Source organism: Neovison vison, chromosome 2 (genome assembly GCF_020171115.1).
Source record: "Neovison vison isolate M4711 chromosome 2, ASM_NN_V1, whole genome shotgun sequence".
In the NCBI taxonomy this organism is placed as follows: Eukaryota; Metazoa; Chordata; class Mammalia; order Carnivora; family Mustelidae; genus Neogale; species Neogale vison.
In genome coordinates, this window is record NC_058092.1 from 233,569,814 (window position 1) to 233,595,664 (window position 25,851).

A 25,851-nucleotide genomic window follows, 5' to 3' on the forward strand; every position below is an offset into this window, starting at 1 on the left:
CCAAATAAAGTCACTTTCAACTCTGCTTTCCACAGCAAGGGAAAGCCTGCGACATAAGCTACAAGCCCCAATACTTGGGCTCACTGGGGAAAAAACCTGCCTCCCCCAACTCAGCCCCCAAGAAGCCAAGACTCCTCCTCCTCCAGGCAGCACAGAAGGGTGCAGCTCTTTCCTCTCCAACAGGCCAAGTCGGGACTTCTTGGCTCCACAAACTACCAACAAGTTTGTGTATAAAGAAATAAAGGGGGGAGGCTCTCGAGTTACCCAAACCACTGCCTGAGGGGAAGCAAAACCAGGGGAGGCAGCATCACCTAAGAGGACCACCTAGAAGAGACGGTTCTAAGGAGTGCCTGAGCCCCACTGTCACTTGCTCTGAAGCCATCACTCCAGTCAGTCTGGTCTAGGCTGGACAAGGCTTATGGGGGCCAAGACCAGGTCCGGCCATCCTGGATTCTTCCCAGAACCAATCCCAGCGCTCTCTGGCCAGAGGCACCCCCAAAACAGGATTCTACAGGGGCTCAGGGCTGTAGCTCAGGGGCAAATTCCAAGGCACTAGGAAAAGCTCCCCGCCCCAATTCCACACCACCAAAGCCCTGGGGCAGACATGGGATGTCTCAGCAAGGTCACATACAGACGGTGAAAACCTTCTCCTATGTTGAGGAACAGAAGCTATTAACCGTGTTACTGGCAAGCACAGATGTTGTCTATATCTAAAAATTCCCAAATAGATCAATTAGCATATTATAAAGAATTTACTTTCATTTTCCCTTGGCAGATCATAAAAGCCCAAACACAACACTCAGTTTGAAACTGACAAGTGCGTATAGCAGAAGATGCTCTATTAAATGCAGACAACAGGAAAAGTAAATGGTATTTATAATGATTAGCCACCTAATTAATTCTAAGAGTAGAATGTCAAAAGCTATAAATCCATTTCTTTGGTAACCGAAGCTCAACATCAAACAAGTCACTTCCGCGCTGAGAAGGGCAGCCCTAACATCGTCCCGACGTTTGCATCCAGCAACAGGGCTGTCTCGTGGGTTTTCCAGGGAAGGTATTTAGACTCTATGTGGAAAAACAACAGAAATAAATATACTTGCGTGTGCATGTGCGCGTGCATGCGCGCACGCGCGCACACACACACACACACACAGTAGCAGGAATAGAATCTGAAATGAAAACAGTTTCAGTGCTACAAATGCAGGTAAGTATTAACAGACTCCCAGGAAACGTGTTCATCCCCTCCTGCGGCAATTAGCTCAGTTTAGAGGGAGAAATTCTCGGCTCCTGCCTGTGTGAAGAGATCTGGGGGCCTTTGTGTTCCTTCAGCTTGGCCAGGGAGGGTGCAGGTAGTAGAGAATTCTCGGACAGACCGAAGTGTAACAACACGATCATCCTCTGAAACTTTGTGCCTTTTTCTTACTTGTGCCTTCAGAAACCACCTTCTGGGGGGAGGCGAGGGGGAGGGAGAAATGCACAGGCAGCCTAAGAGCAAGAGGGATATGGAACTGAAATTGGTGACAGGTGCAGAGTTGTCCTTCTTCCCATACTTCCCGAATGTTCTTCCTAGATTGCAAATCAAAATCTGCATTTAAATAGAATATTTTTAATGTAGAAAAGAGGAAGCCCTAGGGTACAGAGGTATTGCGTTCAATATCTACATGCACAACATTGCATTTCAAATGAGATGCGGCATTTTGAAATTTACTGAATATATTACATATTCCAAATTGTCTTGTTATTACCACTATTTTTACTCAATTCTCCTATCCTAATAGGTGTGTTTCTTTTATGACCAGGACTGTTAATAAAAGTAATGTGATATTACATCATGCTATCAATTGAATCTTGAGAAAAGATTACAGCGATCCAAGGATCTGATAAGCCCCCGGCTCTGATAATTCCAGCCATTATTCAGTGTGAAATTCAAACAGTCTGAATTCATTAACATTGGTTGCTACAAATCTGCATTTTCAGACTTTGCCATAAAACGCAGGAGTCCAAACCAAGTGACCTGAAAGGAACAGCCTTTTGCGGAAACTAGCCCTGACCACCAGCCTGTCCCTGCACGGTCCTGGGTGCTGACCCTCTCCACGGCTGACCCACCGCTGCTGGCCTCACACTTGATGTTTGGTCATCTGGGAAAAGCGCAGGGACCTGGGGCCAATGATAAGACACTGATGACGCGTTCCCAGTGAAAGACCACATTGCTAAATGGGTCCCCAGGTTGCCAGTCACATCCAGGCACAGGACCTTGACTCCAGCACCTCCCAGCTCCGTGTGGCTCAGGTCAGCTCGCCCTTACAAAAGCAAGAACTCAAATCCAATGTGCATATGTGAGAAAGATTCATCCTTTGTCCCTTGATGAAGAAAGGTCACTGTGAGGTTGATTGGGGTTGGGGGCGAGGGGGGGGGGAGATGCCAGACTTCCGAAGTCCCAGGAGGAAACCACAACAGAACTGTCCTGAGCAGGAAGTCTCGCATTCTAGCCACCTTTCATCTAAATGTTCACGTAACCTTGACCTCAGGTGTGTGTTGTCTGCTGTGGGCAGGTCACCAGGGCTGCCCCCCAAGCCAAAGGAGTGACCAGCTCATTTACTGAAGCTGCTAGTAATGGAGGCCGGCAGTAGTCATCCTCAGGAAGCCCCTTCTAGGGGCCAGGTACCAGCTAAGCCAGGGCGTCACTGAACACCCAACCTGAGATTAACCACTCCTGTTCATCCCCATTTGAGAGGGGGAGCCTGACGCACTAAGCACAGGAGGCTCCAATCTGCCCAAGGTCCACGTCATAAGGGGTAAACCAGGTTGCGCCACAGGCATTTCCTGGCCCCGCCCTCAGGACCCTACCCCCCCACCTATCCCCAGGGCCTGGGCCAAGTCTTTTTGCCTCTGCAACTGGAGCCTTTCTTTACCTTTCCCCGTGCAAACACGCGGAAAACGTGCCAAAGCCGTGGGGCTGCCGGAGGGAGCGGCTGCTGGGATGGATTCCACGCTGAAGAGCTGGGCCGCTTCCCAGCCAAGCCGAACGCTGCATCAATCCGCTGTTTAAACACACAGGCAGAAGGCTTTCCGGCCTTAAACAGGCCTCTGCGGTGCTGCCACTTAAGCCCGTGGGAGATCAGAGTACAAATCAATACGAATCCTCCTTCCTGGAGGAAGTTGCAACCCTACCTCGCGGTTTAGAGGTCATCTTCTGCTGTAATTAGGAAGTAGCAGGGAGTTTTGACTGAATTATGAAAAGCCAGGGCTCTCAAACTTAAGGTTTTCAACAAATGTGGGGTTGGGGCTTGTCAGTTCCACATGCAGGAAATGCCGGCTTCCAAATCGCCAAAGGCAAGCAAAGCAGGCGGCCAGCACGCCGGGTCCATGAAAGAATTTGATACACAGGCCATCTGTCCTCCAGTCCCAAGGGACCTGGGGCCATGAGGCTCTGGGAGCCCACTGGGCCTTCTCGCCATCCTCATAGTCCCTGTTCAGATGTGGTCACAGAAGCCAGATCCGCAAGCGCCCTTGCCCATGAGGCGACGGTGAGCCACCCTGAATTCAAACTCGCCACCCTCCCTGCGTAGAGGGGAAGCCAGGAGTGCCTTTGCCTTCCCGCCTCTGAAAGCTCAGAACACATATATCTCCCCCCAGACAGGGACTGTACCATGCTGGTTGCCTTCGGTCTGCAGAAGACACTCTGAAGCTACTGCCTTGCAGACCAGTGCTGGGACGGGCCCCCCTGCCTGGGCCCGGCCACCCCACCCTTCCCCAGCCTCACTGCAGCCCGGGATCCACTCATTCAAGAAACAGTCCTGTGGAATCCAGAACGGGGGACCAGATACAGAAAAATGAAGGAGGTGATGGGAGCAGTGGGCATGGTTTCTACCTCAGGAAGCTTGCCAGTGGTTATCACTCTGGAAGTTTCCACTTAGAGCAAAGCTCCTTAACCTTTATCATCCAATTTCACCTGGTAGTCTCAAGACGTGGCATCACCAGGGAGTAAAATCCCAGGGAGAAGTTGCCCTCATAAGGACTAAAAGGGCTCACAGCACATCACGGGCCACCTCCTGCACTCATCCATGTGAGGACCCAGCAGACGATCATATAGGGAGATGCAGAGGAGACCAAGAGGCCAAGGGCAGCTTGATGGAGTCTAGACCTCCCAGTCCTGCGTTCCTGAAATGGGAAGGCAGATGCGAATTTTCGGCCTGCAGAAGCTGCTGGGCCTGGCGGGGACCCGGGGGGCACGCCCGAGAACCTGACCCGCCATGCCCTTGTCCCAAGCTGCCCTGGGAAGAGGGAGCAAAAGCACCAGCCATCTGAACAGCCTCACCCCGTGCCCGATGGAAACCGATAGCCCCTCCTGCCATGTTCCAGCTGAATTTTTCAAGGAGTTGCAGGTTACACCCAGTCCAGGCCAACAAAGGTTTCCTTTGAGTTAAAACAATGTATAGCTGAACCGGAAGAGGGAAGGCGACCACAGAAAAGGTGTTGGGTTACAAGGCACAGGAACCAGATCGCTTTACCACCAAGACTTGTTTTCTGCAAATCGCCCCTATGAAAAGGCCGCACGGCACCGTCCCATAAATCAAAGCCCACCTCAAACGCATCCGATCAGGGGCTGGTGCGGGGACACCCGATCCTGTCCTCCTGGAGAAAGACCAGGGCTGGGGGACTGGGGTCCTTTGTGGGAGCCACCATCGTTAGTGCACATTTATGAAGAAACAGAAACAAACACCGGGATCAGATGCTCTGAACTGCTCCTCACGCACGGTTCAAGTTTTCACCCCCCGCACGTTAACTGTTCCCCATAATGTTCTATCTTTTTGCCATATATAATTAATTTTGCCAGCCATCTCCAACTTATTCCATAGGCTGGTGCCGGTTCTCTTTTAAACAGCAGACTGCTGAGAAATTGATTTGTTGGCTCCCTGTGCCTAAAGAACCCACATAATGAAATATGTATAAATGTCACTGGTCGGGCTGCTTCTGAGGATAGAGTCCAAGAAGGCGCTCCTTCCACCCCCCTGCACAGGGGTCCACTCGTGGCACATATCCTCATGGATTACTCACAGACCCCCACACAAAAACCAGTGAATTACACTGCATTTTCTTAAAAAACCTCCTATTTATCCTTAACTGGTACAAGTCTAAGGGAATTATCTTAATTGCTATGTGGAAAGAATGAATCGCAAATGCACTTGGTTAACCAAGAAGACTTCATTTTTAACAGCTTGGGGCCAGGTGGGAGTGACCGAGTTTGCCAAAAATAAATAAATCGATCAATGATCAATCAGTCAGTCGAGCAAATGTGCTCTGCTGGAGCTAGCTGGGAGCTCCCAGCCAACAGGCACAGGGATCCCACTTCCACCTGGGGACAGCTAGATTCTCAGCCATTTCCCAAAGGTGGGATTCAGAAAATGCTTAAACGGGGATCCAGAAACTGGATGATGAAGGACTGAAAATACGAGGGCTCTCTCCATGTCCCATGGGCAGTACATGGAGTATTTCTTCAGCATCTGCAGCAGAGGGAGGGGAGGCTACATTTAAGGTAATGCCAGATTACACTTGTACCTAGGGAGGTGACGTGTGTCCCTCCATTAACAAAGCTTGATGGGGGAACAACAGGAATTGCTTACAACCCACCAGGTTCAAAGAAAGTTCCTGGTCTAGGCATTTTAGAAGTCATAGTTAACAGTGGCAACACACAAGCCCTACCCAAAAATATTCACAGGATAAAACTACCTTTTCCTTTCCTGCTAATCACTCTGAGAATGCCTGATCAGAGCTCCCAACATTTTCCCTGGAGATAGTTCACTTCTTTGCCCACGCACATATCAACATACATAATCCTTATTACGTAGTTAACTGTAAACAAAGTATCATTTCCTTCCACCAGCAGAGGCCTAACCCTCAGGCCATCACCTCCCTCCCGCTCCTCCCTATTCTCCTAACAACCACACCTCAAGCCTCAGGGGAAAAGGACAAGGATCTGTCCACTGACAATCACCTCCGACCTCCCAGAACACGGGCTGCTGTTCCCCAGGCCACTGAGGGGGAACCAGGGGTAGGACAGCCTCTAACGGGGGCTTGTCTGGGCATCCGTGACAGCTGGCCTTCCCGGAGCTGGCTGTGTGCATCATGGCCACACCCTTGGGGGCAAGCAGCCATCCATGGTCAGCCGCCACTTCCCATGGACCAAGTGCAAGGGGGAGGGACAGATTCGTGGCACACTTGACATTAGGAACATAGCAGAGAGCAGTGACCCCAGGAGTCCTCACCAACTGCAAAGGGGTCCTGTGATGATGCTCGCACAGCCCGTAATGGTACTGCGGTGTTTGGGCAGAGGACAAGGGGAAGCCTGAGCCTGGGCTACACCATCAGGGTCTCCAGCAATGTTCTCTCGCAGGTCCTGCGTGCCAGCAAAGAGATCTGTCAAGTTCCTCCCTTTTCCGGGGGAGAGGGAGACGGGCCACACGTCCATGTTTCCCAGCATGACCCGTGGGTGGACGCTGCACAAGGCCGCGGCTCAAGGCCACGGCTCAAGGCCACGGCTCCTGCCCGCAGGAGCTCCCCCTGCACCACCATTCCCCAGCCGGGCCCACCAGCAGGAGCGCAATTCGGCAGAGACCCGCCCTGGCCCGGAATCCCGAAGTACCAACAGGCTTGCTTATTGCGGACACAGGAAGGACAGAGTGAAAATTTAAAGCCCTCTGTTCCATTCCGCGCCTCCCTGGCTGGTTAAGCGGCTGTGACAAGGACCATGGTCTTGAGGAGTGGGACACGGGCAAACATCAACAGCATGAAACAAACCCACCAGGACGAGTCTGGAGGCTGGGCCCGTAGAGCGTGGACAAAGAGGAACTCCTGAGAACAAGAACAAGCGGGGGGCCTTGGCTGGATGATCTCCGCCAAAGCCACGGCAGGATTCGGAGATTCTCGGGAGGAAGGAACACGGGCTGAATCAACACCTCCCAGAGAACAGCTCCCATGGGAGCTTGGATCTGTGGCTCAGGAAATAAAATCCAAACAAGACCGAAGCACCCCGAGCCGAGCTGAGGCCTCCTCCCGCCTCTGCAGAGCTGGCTGAAGCCCCACCAGCCTCGCCCACCCTCATCTCAGCCTCCTGACTGTTCCTCATCCAGAGATTCCCCCCGCCACAGAGAGAAGGCCCTGTGAGTCTGTCTCCGGTTTATGGTTTCCAATGTCGGCCGTCTTGCCTCTGGCCGAAAAGCTGGAGCGCGATCCCACGCCCCTCGTGCAGGCCAAGAGCTCAGGAGGACCCTGGAGGCCACAGCGCCAGGACCAACACATTCACCCCACGGTGTAGCTATCGGCTTGTAGAGTAGGGCAACACTGCCCTTCTGTTTATCGGGAAAGAAAATCAGTCTTGGAAGAAACAGGGCAGAGGCCCGAACGGCCAGGGAGAGGGCTCCATGGAACCCTGCTGGCCCACGCAAGCCGCACTGCGATGGTCAGCTCAGCCTGGCGCCCACGGAAGGCCGGGTGAGCTCTCCCCGCCCACACAGCAGGCACAGCCATCACGGGGGCCCTGGGGACCCCTCGCTTCCACCTTTCCTTGTGCAAGGGGGGGGCTTGTGAAGTGGACTGGGCTTGCACATCCTTATTACGACCTGTAAGAGTAACTTGGTGCCCAAGCTTCTCAGGGTGCGAACAGCCGGATTTGCGGCCATGTCCTGGCCGAACCACAGCCAGTGCGACCCCGTCATCATTTTCCAGAATAAAGGCCGAGAGCTTTGATTTGCACTTCCACGCATCTGCAGACGGTGAACAAAAAGTGCTTCCTCCTACCGCTTCTGTTGCGATCCCAAGCTAACGGGGGGCGGGGGGGGGGCTGCTGGGCTAATAACGGTCAGTAACAGCAGTCCTACAGCAGTCCTAGAACAACAACAGCCCGTCTGAACTGATGCAGAACGGATTCTGGTTCCAGGAGAAACCAGCAAACCAGAGGGCATTTGGGGTTTCCATTTTAACAAGTAGCAACATACAGAACAAGAGTGGAACTATCCAAAAAACGCCAAGATGTAAACTTCCATGTCATGATTCATTCATGATGACAAAATGAGCCTCTCTGCAGGAAGAAAACTCAACTGTTTCATGTGAAATTTATTTTTAAAAAGGCTATAAACCAAAATAATAAGGTCTAGAGTAACAGGCACACGGCGCTCTTCAGTGAGGATGTCCTCAAAAATACCAAGGTCAGTCAGAAAGGCCGTAGAAACAGTTCTAGAGCCTCGAAGGTTTGCCATCCTGAAGCTGTGGCTTTTCATGAGTTTCGTGCAAAACATCTACTTCCTTCTCCTCCGCCCACATTAAACAAGATTTGTCTAGACTGGAGACCTCAGCAGGTGAGCTACCGAGTTGAAATCAACACGTGGGTCCCTCCTCAGGCGCCAATGCCAGCTGTCCCTCTTGGGCTGTTGTGTATCAACCAGACTCAGCAGCTGCCAAAAACGGGTACAACCTATCGGGCACAGTGACGAGCCACAGACAAGAGCTCTGAGAGCCAACACCCGTGTCCAGGGACATGCGGGAACCCCAGTCCCCCGTACTTGGGAGGGTGGTCAGGGCAAAGGGAACTCCCTGGCAGGATGCGGGGCACCGGGGGCCACAGGCCAAAAGGGTTTGGTCCTAGACAGAGCCCCCTCCCGGCACAATGGCAATGTTCTGACTGTGGACAACTCCGGGGTGGTCCCGAACACCTTGAGCTCCTCCAAGGTGCTGTTTCCCCAAATGATGCCCCAAACACAGAAGCGGGAACGAGTGTATCAGGCCAAGTGTCTGAGCGCTTCAGTTCTGGGGAAAAATTTGTTCTTAGGAGCCGTGTTGTAACCGCATTCTGATACAGATGCATTTCTGGAAAGTGAACGTTCTTCTCTGAGAGCGAAACAATCGAAAAATGGAGCCTGCATGGTTCAATTATCAGGTTGAGTCCAATGAAAACGTGGCTCCTCAACCATTTATATATTTTAAAGCCCATTTCATCTATTTCATCTTTTACTATGAATTCTCACATTCCTAACTTCGGAGCAGAGTTTTCCAATCCTGTGGTTTCTATAAAATGTACCAAGCATTACTCTCCAGTTCTGGATATCCAGTGGAGATGTTCCCCTGGCCAGCGGTGAGCCTCAAGCACCTTTCAGTGAAGTACCTGACACAAGCCACCACCAGTGTCTGGACACAGAACCGGATGCCTGTGGGAGGGAGTCTGCTGGTTTGCCATCACCATGGCCATGACCCACTGAAAACCATCTTCGGCGCCGGCACCCAATACTGAAACCAGCAGGTCCACAAAGATTCTGTAAAAACATCTCTCTGCCTGAGGAACCTGGATTAGACTCCAGCACATGGAGTCTTCAAGGAAAGTTTCTTTGAGAAGGATGCGTGAAAGAAAAGAATTAATATTGGTCTTGAAGGGGAAAACTGAAGGTCTATGACTGAGCGTAGCATCGTGCCTTACTAATAAATACACCCATCTCCCCGCAAAGGATGTTCAGTATTTCTAGTCTCCCGCCCTCCCCAGTGCTAAGGTTCCTAGAACTGTTTCAAGAACATGGCGTCTCTCTGAACCACACACTCCACTGTGGCCTCTGGTAGGTCAAGCCCTCTCGGGTCACTCCCAGGAGAAGCTTTGGGACTAGGACACCACATTTAATCTTTAAAAAGGCATGGGATTGGGGACGCCTGGGTGGCGCAGTTGGTTGGACGACTGCCTTCGGCTCAGGGCGTGATCCTGGAGTCCCGGGATCGAGTCCCACATCAGGCTCCCAGCTCCATGGGGGAGTCTGCTTCGCTCTCTGACCTTCTCCTCGCTCATTCTCTCTCACTGTCTCTCTCTCTCAAATAAATAAAATAAAATCTTTAAAAAAAAAAAAAAAAAAAAAGGCATGGGATTTCGGGGACCATCAGAGCCCAACTACTGAATTCCCACATAAGACTTCCAAATCCCTAGAAGAGACTGAGGTCCCAGGTAGTTTTCCATCAGGATCTGCAACTGCCCCTACCCCATGGGGAGGGGCGAGGGGAATGCACAGTGAGACCCCTCCCTGCGCCCCAAGTCTGTCTGCTGGTCAGGGTCGGGCCGTGGCTGTGCTCAGCCTCCCGCCCACTGGAGCTCACAGAGAAATACTGCATGCAGGTCTCTAACGGAGCCCAGGTCTGAGAAAGCTGGGCCCAAGCCCACAGGGGTGCACCTGCCCAATCTCCAAACCAGAGGCTACACGCTATCCAACACTTTGGGCAACATGCCCAGGGGTTTGACAGAAAGGACACTGAGAAAATTCGCTCTCACACTCTTTGTCTTGCTTTTAAACGATGCTGTTAGCTCAAGGAGAAAACATTTTTTTCCCAGCAGGGTCAACATCAATCACTCCCGAGAAGTTGCCATTTTGAGACTTTGAGTTAAGATGCGGGTTTTGTGAAAAATGGCAAGCGGCGTGTTGTGACTAGACTCTGGACCTCCAAACCTTGCTCTGGGTAAAGGATTGAACTACATCGATTGAGGATTTTCTCAGCCACACTCCGAGGGAGTGCAGGCAAAATTGAATGCTCTCCTCGGAGCACACCCACATCCCCAATCAACGCCACCAGAAAAAAATCGTTTGCTGCTCAAGACATCCTAGAGGCTGGCAGCTCTTAAAATCCAAGCTCATCAGCAAGCGGCTTTCTTTCTAAAGACGTCCGTCTACCTTTTCACTTGGGGTGGCATGAGACTATCTCCCCAATTCATTTTTATTCTTTGTAATTAATACGTCAAGAAGTCCTAAACACGACTTCCATTCTGCCTTGAGTTTCCTAGTAGTATAATTTCCGCTGACTTATCTCTGTAGCAGCAGCGACAGCAGAAACAATCACTTTACACTGAACTATATTGCTTCAGAGTTAATTACATGTATTTTGCTTTTGATAAATGAAAATACCAGATGCAATTAATTGAAAGACAATCCATAGGATCCTGCTATTAGACATCCCAATGAAACACCCCGAGCCTGCTGGCAATCCATAGCCATCAACTAATTGAAAATGCATTCCAGAGGGGTTTTTTAAAAACCTGAGCTTTTACCTGGAGATACTTTACAGTAACTCACCAGTATAAATCTGTCCACAAACTATAGTTCACACGATGGACTGTCCGTCTTTTGAAGGGAATCCAGCTTCATTGGTTCAAAACCATTTAAGGCGATGCAAGTCTGAAAGTACAATGAATTGGGTCAGTGGTGCAGGAGCAGTGATTTTTTTTTCCCCCTCTGTTGTTTACATCTAGCCATTCCTTAATTGCATTTTTCCAATGCGTTCGATTCTAAGCTACCAGAGGTTATTAAATGGTTTCATTAAAAATACTATTTGTCTTGCTTTAGTCACACACCAGATCAAATTAAACAGTAGAGCACCAGAACAAATGAACCCTTTCCATCTATTCTGACACAGAGCCAAGTGTGCAAGACCAGAAGGTGATATTGTGTCATCACCGTGAAAATGTCATTTACATCTCTTTACGTCTCCAAGTAGCCAGCACAGGGACAACATAATCAATACCTCCAAGCAGAAAGTATTACCAACTGTTGGAGAAATATGGAAGTATGAAGTGCAATTCACGAGCCCCTGGTTTATAAGTGCTATTAGCATAAATGCTGACAACTGTTAATCTGCTGTAACTCTGATTAACGGTTGCAGTTGTCCATTAATAGAAGGCATTTTAACTTACTACTGAAATTGATTACTCAGTTAAGAATTCAATCCTAATGTTCAATAAAATTGCACTTTCTTGGCAAATGCAATATGAAAGGAGGTGATGCATTAAACAGCACTCACATTTATTCTACTATACAAGGGACGAAGAGGAAATCTATTGTGGTGTCATCACTTATCTGAACCACTTCCTTTAGGCACAGAGTCGTCGGAGGGGCAGGTGGGGAAGGGGCCGCTGGGGCAGACAGAACAGGCAAGCACCCGGGAAAGCATGTCCGAAGGCCTTTTCAAGGACGTTCCCATGAAGAACACACAGGATTGCAACACTGCCCCTACCACGCAACCAGACTGTCCACACTGCAAGGCAGTAGTTCTCAAGGCCCATGAGAAAGGAGAGGTATGCGTCCCGGAAATGAGCCGGTGCAGCCAACCCAGACCACTCCCGGGCCTGTCTTATAATCAATCAGGATTCATGTGGTTGATTAATATTTTGTAAAGGGCATGATTTACGGAAACCAGTTTCCTGACTACACTCTACTTTTCAAACCATTTGAATCTTAGGAAGCTAGAGTTTCCTAATATGCTCTTCCCTCCGTCCTGTATTTTTTTTTAAAAGATTTAATTTATTTATTTATTTGATAGAGATCACAAGTAGGCAGAGAGGCAGGCAGAGAGAGAGGGGGAAGCAGGCTCCCTGCTGAGCAGAAAGCCCAATGTGGGGCTCGATCCCAGGACCCTGGGATCATGCCCTGAGCCAAAGGCAGCGTTTAACCCACTGAGCCACCCAGGCGCCCCTATTTTTTTCTTTTTAAAGATTTTATTTATTTATTTGACAGAGAGAGCACAAGTAGGCAGAGAGGAGGAAGCAGGCTCCCTGCTGAGCAGAGAGCCCGATGCGGAACTCGATCCCAGGACCCTGAGATCAGTGGGCTTAACCCACTGAGCCACCCAGGCGCACCCTATTTTTTTTTTTTTTTTTTTAAAGTAAGCTTCACGACCAGCATGGAGGGGCCTGAATTCACGACCCTGAGAGCAAGACCCGAGGTGAGAGCAAAAGCCAGACACTCAACCAACTGAAACACCCAGGTGCCCCACTTTCTCCTCCTTTAAAACAACAGGGTCATCTCCTGGGATCCAATCCTGTGATAGAACCTGCCCAATTACACAGCAAGGCAGAGAAAGGAACCACTGGACCTCCCAGGTCTATGTACTTCCCACTCAGAAAAAGACCATACTTGTGTTTTCTGTTCAGTGTGATGAAGCGGTGCGCCCAGGGGCGTCACAGCTCCCACAGCACAGCCAGAAAGAACCAAGTCAAGAGCAGGTTAAGGCTCTGAAGAACGCCTTCGAAGAAGGACAACCCCTACAGTCAGGGTTATCACACTCAAGGACAAAAAGGAATTCCACTCCCACACCACCTCATGCCCCCAAGTCTCCAATTCAGGGAGGGGACGGAGACACGTCAGCCGTCATTCATTAAGAGCTGGGAAGGGAAGAGCCAGCACTGGGTCTCTCAGCAGCGCAATTATGTTTCATGTTCAGTAACTAAGCATTTACTCTACCTAGGAACCATCCTGCAATTTTCAGAAGGCAAGAGCTTGCCAAGCAAACTCCTGTTCACCCCTCAAAACCCATCTGCTAGTGATCCTCCTAACACCTTCCTGCTCCAGCTGCGAGGCTGTTACATACCCTGACCATCTCCAAGTCTCTTCAGTGTTAAATGTCTTGATTGCATTCATGTCTAGCTTTCTCCAGGTGTGGAACAGAGTTGAAAATCAAATATTTAACCAACTACATAACGGAATTCATCTCCTTGGTCTAGCACTGCACATCCTAGTAGGTCACGGGCTTCTTTTCTTTGTTTCCAGTGCTTTGCACAACGGACTCAGATGCTTACATATACATATATGTAAACAATGTATTTCTAAAAACAAAAGGAAATTATATATACGTCTGACCCTCAGGCAACAGGAGTGTGAAGTGTGGGGGTCCACTTATATGCAGATTTTTTTCGATGGAGTACAGTCCTGTCAACGTATTTTCTCTGGTGATTTTAACAATTTCTTTTTTTCTAGCTTGCTTTATTTTGAGAATACAGCCTCTAATACAAATTAACAGGCAAAACACATCCATCCACTGTGTACATGGTGGTGAAGGCTTCTAGTCAATCACTGGTTACTGGAAGTTAAGTTGTAGGGGAATCTGAAGTTCTACGAGGATTCTGATTTGCTCCCTAACCCTTCATGCTGTTCAAGGGTCAGTTCTGTAACAGGAAGGGGTCCCTTTTGGAAAGGAGGGAGGAAGGAAAAGTTATTGGGGAAGTGAAACTGACAGGGTGTGCAAAGTTACTGCTTATATTTAAACGAAGCTTAAGGAGAAACACACGAACACGTGCCCACTTAGCCTCGGTGGGTACCGAGTCTTACTTTGACATGATGCTTCAAACGGAAACTAATTCAACAGGAAAAGGACAACTGTTCCCTTCAGAAGGCTTCACAGAGGAGGTGACAGGAGAGCCTGCAGACTGCCAAGCCAAGAGGGACAGCTTACGGAGGAGATTAAGAACACCAAAAAGGCTTGGAAACCTGCCAGAATCTTGAAACCAGCACCCACCGTTACTTGAAGGTGGTGAGAAGTACTTTAAAAACTAGGGCCGCAGAAAAGGCCACAACTCCGCAAGCCCTTGTTTCGGCAGATCCCAGAAGGCTGCACCAGAGAAAGCTCACCCCACCTCTCAAGGGCCTTGGGTGAGGTCCCCAGAGAGCCCATCGGGAACTGAAGGTCGGTGGGTCCAACCCCAGGCAGACCTGTCTCAGTCTATTCTCCCCTCCCGCTGGACACCCAGGCCCCCGTCACTGCTGGGGAGCGTGAGTCTGAGAGGGCAGTGACCCTTAGTCATGGGACCACAAGAGGGATGTGAGGGCATGGAAAGGGGGTGCCAGGGCTTTCCCTGATATCCACAGTGGGTCCTCTTAACATCTCAAGTTCAAAGGCAATAGATAGGAAAAGCCTCAGGCAGGCATGGAACCTGAAAGTTCATGGAAAAACCAAACTCCTGCCTCATAAAATGGACCTGCCTATATCACAAGTCCTCCCAGCCTGGCGGACGGACACACGCCCGCAGAGGTCACGTGCCACGAGCACCCTGGGCCCCTGTTCCAGAATGACAAGGGCAGGGCGGTTGGTTCTCTGTGTCCACACCCGGTCCTCCGTACCAGCCCCCGCTTCACACTCTGGCCACCTCGGCTGGTCTCTCCACTGGGAGGGTGAGACCTACCACCTCCAGCTGTGACCCTCACTCTTCAGGGTCCCTCTGAGGATGTGTGGGGCAAAGCAACCCACAAGACTATGGAGATGGCAGCGGGGTCTCCCCGCAGACTGGGAAGAGCCAGGCGATCTACATGCCTGGGGAGCAAGGTGGGGAGCTGGAGGGCCAGCAGGGGTGGGGTGCCGGCGCTGCAGCCTTCCACCTCGGAGCATGGGGGGCGTGATGGGGATACCAGGCCAACACTGCAATGCGTCAGCCCCAGAGGCCCAGAACGGCGCCCCCCAACCCCTCTGCCGCCCAGACTTTAATTGTCTACTCTCCCTGGGAAAGTCCAGCTCATCCCGCCGGATCAGTACAGAATTCCGGTTTGGCCATTACATGGGGTAAAGAGCAAGCGAAGGACAATGTCCCCCGGAGAGCAGAATGTTCCCTGCACGTCGGACAGGACAGAGCGGACACGATGCGATCGGAGATGCTGCCACCCCAGTCCAGCCAGGTTACGCCTCCCCAGGACTCAGTTCTACTTACGACTGCCTAATAATAAATAAACCATATTAATCAGCTTTGAAACAATTAGCCTTTATTCAGGGGAAGGAAAAAAAACACGCCGACAATCCTGCAAGCTAATTCTTTCCAGGTCCCTCTCCGGCCCACATTGGCATCGAGACACTTCGGGTCAAATCAACACTTTGTTATAATCCCCTCGATGTCCCAGAGTTTCAACTTCAATAAGAAAAATGCCCTCCAGGCAGGAACTTTACATACACAGTCTTTGTGGCGAATGTTTATGGAAATTTTGTAATATTAAATACGTTCAGCTGGTTTTAAGTTTTAAGAAAGTAAAGGCCCAACAGCCAAGATTGTAGAGCCCTTGTCTTCACAAGAAGGGCAGCCAGTGGGAAACTTAAGGGGAGACTTGGAACGCTGCCATTTTTTTAACGAAAACAAAATAGGATATTTTCTCAGTGTTGTCTCAGATGTAGTCAATTAATTTGTCCCTTTCTCTGCTCTGTTCCCAGATTTTTCCTTCTGTGCCCTAGAAGCCCGCGTATCTGAGACAGGCCAGGTGACCAGGGGAGCGAAGCCTTGTAGTGCTGGGCAGGTATGGCAGGAACGCCCCGTCCCGAACGGCCGGTCCACCGGGGAAATAAACAAGGACACGGGCAGCCAGGTTGCAGGAAGCCTGGAGACAACTGCAAAAATGACCACGCAAGCCAATCGATCAACGGGTGCGGCTGCTCAGGCCTGGCAGAGGCCACGGTTTTGGGGGGAAAATAAAGATCCATAAACATCAACCCACACACGCAATGACGTCATTTTGTGTAGTCAAGCTGCGTTCCCACACCCCAAACTGCCCAGCTGGCCAAGGGAGGGAAGGCAGCTGGCCTGAGCCGTCTGACCCTCGGCTCACAGAAGCCCATCCGAGAAGTCAGAAGACACCATGAAGCTGCCTTGTTAACTCTGAAAAGACCAGAGGAGTGGAAGGAATCCCTCGCAGGGGGCCGAGACCCCCTCCAAATCAGCCTGGCTCTCAGGGAAGCCCGGCCTTGGGGGCCTCTGTGGAAGGTACCAGGACTCACTTTCCAGCACAGGAGGACCTCGGATAATCCCACACGGCCAATCAGACACCTGTAGCTGGCTTTTCACGGTTCCGAACGGTAAGTGAAGGGGAAACCTATAGGCCGAGGCACACAGCCTTCTGTGTAAGAGGGCCTGGAACCTGCCAGGAAGGCAAGCAGAGACGGGCTCCCTGAGGGCAGAGCCCAACAGGTGGAACCTTCCCGGCCATCTGGAAGGCAGGCCCTGGCCCGGGTGTTCTCACTGGTTAGAGTGGCGGGCCCCACAGAGGAATCTAAGCTCCTTTCCCACAGGCACCCCATCTAACCCCAAGTGACAAGGGTCCGGCGGGAAGCAGGAGGGGGTCTCCTGATGCTTGGTCCCATCGCAACATCAAACCTGCAGGCTGATGGTCTTTACAATAAAATCAACCGATGACAAGGGGGAACTCTGAAGGGTCAGCGAGATAAGCCACTACACACAGCGCTGGGAATAGCAGGGCTCCTCTTCTGGAAAGTGAGACTTCATCCTTCACCCCATTCTACCCCCAGGTAGGGTCAGAGGAGAGACCAGCATTTACATAAAGTGAGAAACCACTTAAGATGCCCTCCCCATAGTTAGGTAACTCTCACTCCTGGTAAACAACAGACATATACCTATACTTGCTGTACCCGTGCATCTGACAGTACGAGACCTGTACCAACAGCTTATATACTTTTAAAAAAATTAAATATTTAACATAGGAAAAATACTTATAGGTTAAATGGGAAAATATGAAATATGCAGAATAATCCAATTGTAATTTAAAAATATTCCTTAAATGGTTTTCATTTTCTGCGTGTATACCTCTATATGAGACAAAAATTACACCCAAAGGTTCTTTCTCTATGCTAAGATTAAAGATGGTTTTTAAAATGTCTTTTAGATCATGAAAATCATTTAATTTTCTTCATACTCGCCTATATTTCTCCATGCCCTACAAAGAGCAGACTTCCCACAATCTGGAAAATGCACAGTGAAGATGCTGTGGGTGCTTCCGCCAGGAGGAAGGAAACTGAAGCTGGGAGGACAAAAGGGGGTTCCCCAGGTCACTGCAGCCCACTCCCTCGGTGGGGTTTGAAGCAAGTAAGGTATCTGCCACATCCCTGAGCAAGTTCGATCTGTAACACGGTGCCCCTCCGGCGGATGCTGATGCCTAGTTTGAATTCCAGTGGCCCAGCCACCTGGAAGAATGGGGGGGGGGGGACACCAACAGTGGGGAATCCCTGGGCCCTGATGGGGAGCTTGCCACCCCATGCATCCCTGGGCTGCTGGAGAACGACACCGCACTAGCGGCAGAGAACAGAGCAGACTTCTCAGCAGTCTTGGCCAAGTTCTTGGCCATGGATCAGACTGCAGAGGAACGAGCACCGGGAGGTACTACACGACAGAGAGCCGAGTCCTCAATCCCTAAAGAATGACTTACACCAAGAGTGATCGGCTTTCAACATCCACACGATCCACCAACTGGCTCCACGTGGAAATCAGAGCAGGGCAGCGAAGCTGGGTAAAATTCAGGCGGACGGATAACCCCTGCTCTCCCCCACCTCGTGCCCTCACCCCAACTCTCTATATACTACAGAAGCCAATCACAGCCATGCCAGCACGGACACAATCCAATTTTTATGTTGGAGAACTGGGACTCCAACCCACAGTCAAGAGCCTTGGAAGGAGGCTGTGTGTGGTCCTGGACACCTTCCTCCGCGGAGCCCAGGGGGTGACCATCGGTTCCTTGTTTGTGGGATTCCTGGGACATGGCAGGTGAGGCCCTCAGAGCTGGCTTCAAGGCACACCAGGAAGCCCTATCATTTAACAGATACTTTCTTTACCGACAAGACTGTGTAAATTCAAGAATCCAAACTCCTAGAAGGAAGGAAAGAAGGAAAAAAAAAAAAAAAAAGCCCCCAGGAAATTGGGTTCCGTTTTTATTTCAAAGCAAATTTATTTATACCCAAACCTCAAGGTTCAGAGAGGATTTAAGTGTAAAATGAAGAACATCACTGCCATCAAACGGAGCAGCTGTGGTACCTGCAACAGAGGGAAGACTTTATTCTTTAAAATCCACGTACGAGGTCGGGCGCTTGGCAGAGAACCGCACGTGGGGAAACTCTGCAATACAGACCCGAGTGAGGCCCCGGAGGGCGAACTGAGGACTGACTTGGGCATCCAGAGTGTACTTCCTTTAGAAGCAACAAGCTTTATTTTTAAGAATAAATTAGGGGTGTTTGGGTGGCTCAGTTGGTTAAGCGACTGCCTTCGGCTCAGGTCATGATCCTGGAGTCCTGGGATCAAGCCCCGCATCGGGCTCCCTGCTTGGTAGGGGGAGTCTGCTTCTCCCTCTGACCTCTCCCCTCTCATGCTCTCTCTCATTCTCTCTCTCTCTAATAAATAAAATCATAAAAAAAAAAAAAAAGAATAAATCAGGGTCAGAGGAGATCTTCTTGAAGAAAAAAAACGAGATCCAGATCCCCTGGCCCATCCGAGACCAAGGCAAAACGGAGCTTGCCTTGGTCCTTTCCACTCCCTGCCCCGACACACCGTCAGAACACAAAAGCCCAGAAACAGACCAGACAGCCTCTTTACCTGCGACCCCGGCTCAGACTACCCAGCCTCATGATCCCTGATACAGATGCCAGACCCTCTTAATCCAGAGGAATCCAGGGTCAGGAGAGAAAAACCAAATGCCAGCCCAGCCCAGGGGTCCCTCCCCCAACTGCCAAGAGCCAGGTGGGGTTTTTTTCAGCGCAGGTGCCTTCCAGGTGCATGATCAACCTACAACCAGCAGCAAGGCCAGCCCAACAGCCTCATCTAGGAAAAGGAACAGAGAAGTCCCTAAGGAGCATGTAAGTATCACCTATTGATTCATACACATCAGGTAAATAACCCTGGGAATCCCCAACTCCCTTCCACACACAGCTCGTTACTCAGCTGTGTTTCATTAATTCTGAAAGTACAGACCACCTTTTAGCACGGATGGTCACAAGGCCAGTAACTGCCCAGGGCTGTCCTCTCTCACAGGATGACCGTGTAAACACACACACACACACACACACACACACACACACGTGTGTGTGCCCAACACTGTACACCTGGGCTTCCCGGAGGGATGGCTGCTCAGTGTCCCTCTGGAATTAGGTTCCCAGGACCTGTGCGTTTACAGTAGTCATGAAGGCACGCCAAAGCCACGAGGGCGGGGGGGAGGGGGGCCGGGAGGGCGCGTGGACTCCCGAAAGTCCATGGACGCTGCCTTCCCCTCCTTTGTGCATCAAGTCTCAACCCCACATGTCGCTATTATCACCATGAGACTGCTAAGGAAACAAAACCTCAATATTCCATGATCCAAGACCCCGAGTTGGGGGTCTTCACATCCCGCAGTCAACGAGCACGACGCAAAGGCACTCAACACAGATGAACAAAACTCCCAGGGGGATGGCAGCTCCTTCTGGGGCTCCCCGATCCAGCCAAGGCAATGCGGCAGAAGTGACTCACGTGTCACTGCAAGGCGGTCACAGAGCAGGGGGCGGGGGGCACTCAAAGGGGAGGCTGGTGATGCCCAGTTCCTCTGGACATCAAGCAGCTGGGTGGAGGGGAAATGGGCAGGGGCTTCAGCACTCGGGACCCCACAGTGGGTTTCTTCTTACCCATTTCTGGTCTAAGACTGGGTCAGAAATCTTTGGGATGGAATATTCCTCATCAATAAGAGAGAACACACCAGTGACACATGGGAATTTGAATGACCCTCCAAGGGAATCGCGCCATGAAAAAATTAAATCCCCAAAAGCCACGTATTCTCTGACTCCGTGTATGTAACATCCTCATGTGACAAAATTAGATGAAAAAACAGATTTGTGGTTCTCAGGGTGAGAAACTGAGAAGAGGGCAGGACACTCCAATCCTCGAATGTTCTCCGAGCAAGCCAGGTCTTGGCCACCAGAACGGAGTGTGGCTGTAAGTGGACAAAACACGGGAGGTCCTTGGGGCCATGGAACTGTTCTGAGATTTCTTTTTCTTTTTTAAGAAATTCATTTATTTGGCAGAGTGAGAGATGGAGATCGAGAGGGAGAGGGAAAAGCAGACGCCCCACTCAGCAGGGAGCCCGACGTGGGGCTTGATCCTAGGACCCTGAGATCATGACCTGAGTCAAAGGCAGACGTTTAACGACTGAGCCACCCAGGTGACCACAGAGGGGCAACGCTGGACCCGACACTTTGTGGATGACGACACAGAAGTAAACCCACCCCCGAAAGAACACGTGAGCACTGGGGAAATCTACAGGTTATCTGGGATCCATCGGTATCAATTTCCTGGTTGTGTTAAATGCTACTATTATTTTGCGAGATGTTACCACTGGGGAAGACTAGATAGGGTATTATTACAACTAAATGGGATTCGAGGATTACTTCAAAATAAGTTTAATTACAAAAATAACCAGCTTTGTCCTGGTTTTTTGGTTTTGTTTTGTTTAGTGGGGCTTATGTTGACCATAGATAGGGTAAGTCCTTTCTTTTGTGGACTGCCCTGTTTACAAAAAGGAGCCACGAGGAGCCAACACTGGGAACAGGACTTACACACTGTCTAGGGCCCACGAGCCAGCCTGCCTCTCAAGAGCCAGAGGTTCCAGCCCCTGAACCCTGACCTTCTCCACCGCAGTCCGCAAAGATGCCTTGTTATGTGAATTCTTTCCTGGGAACAGGCAAAACTCACTGGTTTCTCTCTCCCAGCTGCTGTGAAGGCCTGGCACTCCCTAGGTCACATGTGACAGAGGGTGCCCAACCTGGCCCAGCAGCCCGGGAAAGGACAGGAGAGAAAAATCAGCCCCGGGAGCTGGTCTGTGCTGGCGAGTGGGCATTCTGGTGGGGAACTAAATCCAGGCCTCACTGACCCAGGCTGGCGGAATCAAAACGACAGCCCGCAGGCTGGAACAGGCCAAGACTGTCCCCGGCTGATACACTTGGCTATACACTGGGCTGGCCACTTTCCAACACCCAGCTCACTCAAAGAAAGTTCTGGAGCTGAAGTGTGCCAGCATATCACCGGGGTCAGCCGAGCCACCTGTCTGAGTGGACCCACAGCGACATTCCTGCTTTTCCAGCAGTCTTCTAGGACGAAACCTGATCACACTGTATCAATCTAAAGGTCTTTTGTGGCATTCTGTCTGTCCTCCGAGATCCCCTGTTGCCTCCCTTTTAAGGAGAGCTGGCATACTCACTCCTCCCGCTTGCCGGTAACTCCCTGCTGATTCAAAGAACCCAAGGAAGCAAATTATGGGAGCGTCTTTACTGTTTCTGCCTTTATTGTCTTCGGGGCTATAGTTTTTTTCAATTCTTTCAATGGGAGTTTATCCTTAATGTCTCCTGGAGAAAGTAACAAAAACATCTCCCTCTCCCCAAAATGTACCATTAGATACAGAGTACAGTGGAGAAGGATTTCAGTAATAATGCTATTTTTTTCTGCTTCTAGAAACCTTTAAATAGCCACTTACTCAAAAAGCTGAATGTTTTCAAATCGCCCAACACTGCCCAGCTTCAAAGCTGCAAAGGAAATAACCAGTAACTCCTCCACGGAAATAAAAATTACATTCTACGCAAATTAAATATATAATTTGATTAAACATGTTTATGTCTTTGTGATGACATTTAAAATAGAAGCAATCATTTTCGTTCTTAAAAGAAAAACTCTTTCAAATATAATTCGAAGCTGTCAAACCCACCTTCGGCTACAGATCTCTTAAATGTCACATACCTTCAAAAGGGGATGGCAGTTTCCTTTTAAATATGCAATTCCAAGCAGTGCGTTCTGAATCAAGCACGTATTAAAACACACCGCTGGCATTTACCCTGATTCAGTTTAGCCTCCATGCCCCTGTTCCTGATGGACCTGCTTGGGCCCTGGCCTGTCTCCCCTACCCTGCCCACTTCCCTCCCCATACTACTCCAGTTAGTGCCCCGTGGCTGACTGCAAAGCACAGGGCCCAGCACCAAGTCACGCCCCTAAAGCCTTAAAGGGGCGGGGGCGGGGGGGGGCCGCAAAGGTATCTTCCTGGGATTCCTACAGTTTTCCTCCCAGATACGTCGCTGAACTCTGTGTTACCCAATTTTGGCATGGCATCAACAGCCCAACTGAAAACAGTGTTAAATCAGATGCAAAGAAAACCCCGAACTCATTCTCCCAAGTCAATGACCTACATATCCAATTGCTTATTCTCCAACTCAGTAGCAAACACCATGCTATATTTAAACATAGAGCACAGATATAGCTTTCTTCTGAAACGTTAGTGATACAGACAAGCATTCTACTCCAGCCCTCCTCTCCTCAAGTTAAAGACTGTAAACCTCGTTAAGATCAACTGTGGAACTCTGAAGGGACAAGCGTGGCTCGTGTCCCTGTTATTTTATTTTAGTAAGGTAGCAAGCGTCATTTTTGTAAAAAGCCAAGTGTGAGCAGCATCTCCACTGGAACGTAAGTAAAATGAAGCCTGGTTCACCCCTGTACCCCAGTACCTGGCAAACGGCAAGAAGCTCAGAAAGAAAAGGAATAATGACTTCAAGTCACTTAAGCGTGGGTAACAAGCAAGTCGCATACCAAGTGTCCAAAGGGGATGCAAATGCGCCCTGTTGAACCCTGACACCCAGATAATCTTGCAGTCAGCAGGGATGACGGCAGAAGGAGCAGAGAGCTCACAGAAGCTCTTGGTAGGTCACCCAAATACAAGGAGGCATGGGCAAGTCAAGCTCCCACAGCCGATGCTGCAAGAGGATAGGAAGCACCCAGGGAGAGGCCCCTGGGGGGCTCAGCTGTCAGGGTCTGCCTTCAGCTCAGGTTATGATCCCAAGGTCCTGGAATAGAGCCCACACTGGGCACCCTGCTCTGCAGGAAGCCTAGTCTCCCTCTCCTACTCCTCATGCTTGTGTTCCCTCTCTCACTCTGTCTCTGTCCAAACAATAAATAAAATCTTAAATTAAAAAAAAAAAAAAAAAAAAAAAAGAAGGCATCAAGGTAGAGGGTTTGAAAGCCAAACAGAAAATCAATCAGAAGAAACAGCCAAACAGAAAACCAATCAGCCCAACACCTCAACAGGTGCCTCCATCCTGGGCAAGGAAAGCTGCTGGTGACGGGGTGGGGTGCAGCAAGCAAGAAGCCCGGGGAGCCTTCCAAACAGACTGCAGCGCAGCGGGGGAGGAGAGGACCAGGGAGACCGGGACACACTGGACAACCACGGCCAAAACCCAGGCCGTAGTTTGGAATCCTTCCTGTGGCACCTTCCTGCCCTGTCCAACTGTGTGGCGAGGCACCTTGCCCCTCAGAAAAGCATCTTCTCACCGGTACAGGAGAGGAATGCCACCCCCACACACCAAGACCTTTTAACTCAAGTTTTTTTTTTTTCCTTTTTTTTTTTTTTCCTAACTCAAGTTTTAGTTCCACTTAAAAATAGGCGATCACGAGCATTAAAGCCCATCCCCAATCCTCAAGTGACCCGTGCTTGACAGAAATCAAGAGTGTGGAAGAGGAAGAGTTACTGCAAAAGGGCTTTCTCCTTTTCTTTGGACTCAGGTAAAGCTCCCTTCATTAGGCAGCAAACTCCAGCCCCACGGCAGAGAGGAAACGGGCCAAGAAACACGACTCATGAGGCCAGACTCTTCAACCTGACCCATGACACTAACGAGGAAGATGGAAAACACGATGGGCTGGCTGAAATGCTCAGTGGGGCAGTCTTTCAGTAAAATGTTTTTGTACCCTTTGGCTACACTGATCCTTCTGCATGGTTCCTGCTCCCCTAGCCTCCTCCTCAGAAGAGCCTTCCCAGTTAACACCACTCACACTCCCATCTCCCCACGCCTTGCCCACAGAAGTGATCAGCCCAGTTCCTGCCGGTCCTGTCTGGGGCTTCACTAACCCTAATCCTTTATGAGCCTTGCTGCCAAGCTTTCCTTCCTATCACCTTCCCCACTGCCATAAATTTATTCTTCTCTCTCTCACAAACTCACACACACACACACACACTATCTATCTATATGAACATATACATTAAAAAAAGCTGGTGTGGACTCCTGATGGTCAAAACTAACAGCCCTTTCTCAGCTGCCATCTAGCTCCCTGGCTGGTAGACATCCCCCTCCCCCCCATACGTAACTCTCTACCCTATGCACCCGGATCCTGTACCAACTGAGAAGCAGGTACTATTAAGAGAGCCAGATTTGAAGATAAATGAAACCTAACCTTGCCTTCAAGGAGTTCGAGCAAGGAACAAGAACAGAATGCCAGCGCTGGAAGGAGAGATGGCCCCTCCGTCTCAACTCCCATTTGGATGCTCCCAAGTCCATTTCCTTCGGCCAGTCTCCCCCAGGAGCTCGCATGCACCTCACACCTGCCCACCTGCCCTCAAACTCAGCTCACCCCCATGACGGCCCTACCACTTGGGAGTTCCGGACTCTAACCAGGCCAGCGTCTACATGTGTCCGCTTCTCTGTCTGACAGATCGGCGAGTAACCTCAATGTTACCCCTATATGCCAGTCCCGGGGCAGGAAGTTAAAACTCCTAACCATCATCTCTAAAACATCTATCAAGAGGCCAGGAGAATGAGTTTCTGGAAGAGAGCAAGACCTCATCCAATTCAACTGGTCGATATCAACTGGCCTTGTCCTTGAAGCATTTTAAATTTCATTCCAAATCAAATGACCATCTTAGAACGAGGGCTCCTCACAGATCGGCTCCCTCTAAATTGTCCCTCAACATGCTTGTGATTTTCCAGTGGACCCAGGCACAAGCTGCAGCCTAACCTGTGCTACCAGACTTTGGTTGATGGTAACTCTCCATCCCCCTGTACCAGAGCATTTCTCTGTGATCAGCTCAAGGGCACAAGTTTTCTCCCTAAACGCAGAGAGCTGTTCATGGGCCAACTGTCCTGAAATTTATGTTTGTTGTATTTGCATTTTTAATCAACTCTGGTCCTTCCCCAATTTCATCCCCTCTTACAGCAGTCTATTTTCTTGAGTCCTCAAAGTACTTTCTCGAAATGGGTAGGATATAAATAAGAAAATGGAATCCACTCAAGGACACATTAGTACCCCTTTATTATAAACCAGGTCTTCAAACGTCCTGGTCCCAGGGAAACTTGGAAAAGCTTCCCCGAGGCCCGAGAAGCCAACACACACAGATTGCTGGGTTTTACAGTGCTCGGCTCACAGGGGAGCAGATTTGCATGGAGGGGTCCAGACCACCACCTTAACCAGTATCTTCACACTGAAAATAACTAAAAATGCATATGTTACTATGTGAATTATCAGTAGGCTCC

The 25,851-nt window shown here is 50.1% G+C and overlaps 1 protein-coding gene across 2 annotated transcripts in view; it reads right to left on the reverse strand.

The window, feature by feature from the left end:
- The window catches only part of CTBP2 (C-terminal binding protein 2), a 153,782-nt gene that overhangs the window by 96,631 nt on the left and 31,300 nt on the right, over window positions 1-25,851 (reverse strand). For both annotated transcript variants that reach the window (XM_044240706.1, XM_044240707.1), the window contains exon 2: window positions 11,094-11,195. The gene's annotated coding sequence lies outside the window, so the exon portion shown is untranslated. The remainder of the gene's footprint in view (window positions 1-11,093; window positions 11,196-25,851) is intronic.